The sequence below is a fragment of the Octopus bimaculoides genome, chromosome 3 (genome assembly GCF_001194135.2).
Source record: "Octopus bimaculoides isolate UCB-OBI-ISO-001 chromosome 3, ASM119413v2, whole genome shotgun sequence".
Classification (NCBI taxonomy): domain Eukaryota; kingdom Metazoa; phylum Mollusca; class Cephalopoda; order Octopoda; family Octopodidae; genus Octopus; species Octopus bimaculoides.
The window spans coordinates 42,057,584-42,059,304 of NC_068983.1; positions in this window are offsets into that span (position 1 = coordinate 42,057,584).

Below are 1,721 nucleotides of genomic sequence, written 5' to 3' on the forward strand. Positions count from 1 at the left end.
GGACTAGCAGACCAGCCTGGTTTCGGGCTCTTTCTGCCTCTCTTCAGTACTGGACATCTCGTCCGCTAGAGATTAATTTTTTGTTAGGATAATTAATATCGTACATAGAGGGGACAAAACAGGACAATACAAACAATTATTATTATTATGAGTTCGTATGATAGTTTTTTTTAAAATATTGAATGATATATAATTAAAATTTGACTTTGTGGGGGTGGGGATTAAACCTGATGAGCTGAAAAGCCCAGCGACTATACCTTTTCCTTTTCCCATGCGGATTAAGCAGGGTCACTTGCGCCCACCTGTCTTACCACAGCCTTCCATCTTTTCTCGAACACACCTCGCGACAGGCATCTCTCCAGCCCTATCTTACTCTTCAGATGATATCTGAAGTATGTCAGCAAACCAAAACCTGAGATGAAGGATCCCGTCACGAGTCCTTGCAATCTGGTTTTCCACACACACTCTTTCAACACTGCAACTGAACAGAGAAAACCTGCCTCAGCTCCCTTTGAGAGTCCAGTTGGTGGCACAATCCTTATTATAGACTCAGCTGATAGCTGTACTCTTCCTAGGCGTGACAACACGTGTTCAACGTAAATTATCAAGCCTGAAAACTTCCGGCACTGTACAAAAGCGTGCTGGACGGTTTCATCGTCCAGCCCACATCTTGGACGTGCCGTTGGCACTGACATTCCGTGCCTGGATAACTTATCGCGGAGCGGTAAAGCGTTCCTGTAGCACTACCAGGTCGGTGATTTTTGGTAATTATCCAAATACCCCGGCCTGAAAGATCTTGGAACAGGTTGGCAAGTTGGTTCTCGTCGAACCTCATAGCCCCTCCTAGGACGTCATCATTTTAAAACTCTGCCAGCCCTTTATACAAAACCGAGGTGGTATTCCCACTGCCCTCCTTGCACGTCTTGTGGATTAGCACGTGTGCCTGTCGACACTCCTTTCGCCATTCTGTCAGATTACGTCTATTAATAAAACTGGGTTTGAATCGCTCCAAAGAGGCTGGTCGCGGAAAGAATTCCTCCGCCAGCGGATTCCACACCTTGTCACCCTCCAGGTAGCGCCAGAGATGTCTCAGCCTCAACGCATGTCTGCGCATTATTAGCCAGGGCATCCCTGACCCACCCTTTAACGGTTCCTGGCAGCAGTGGCTTTCCTCCTTTCCACAATAAGCGGAAGAGGAGGCGTTCCAACTTGTTTAGCCATGAGTCGGGGCAAGGGACAACGGTTAGGTGGTAGGTGATTACAGATGCAATAAACACTTCTGTCACCTCCACCCTTCCTTTCAGGGCCATAGCCCGTCTGGACCAAGTCCGGATTAAGGCCTCCACCTTGTCTGCCACCTCGCTCCAATTCTTCTCCGTCTGGGAACTACAGCGGCAGAAAAACTGGGTCTTTCCTTTCCCTGTGTTGTTGTTTCACCTACATTTTCACTGGTATTACCTTTTCCCATCGCGGGAAAATCTTTTTTTAATGCAATATTAAATTCCATCATATACTTTTTTTTTTTAATTGCCAAAAATGACACAAAATGACAAAATAAATGTACTACCCAGCAACAGGTAAAGAAAAACAGCTCAGCAATAAATTTTTTTTCCACAATAATTTCAAAACAGAATTTTCTGCCCTGTAGGGGCAACAGTTCAGTTCAAAGCAAAATACACAAAAATATCCTACAGTCCTTTAATATTTCCTGAAACGGCCGT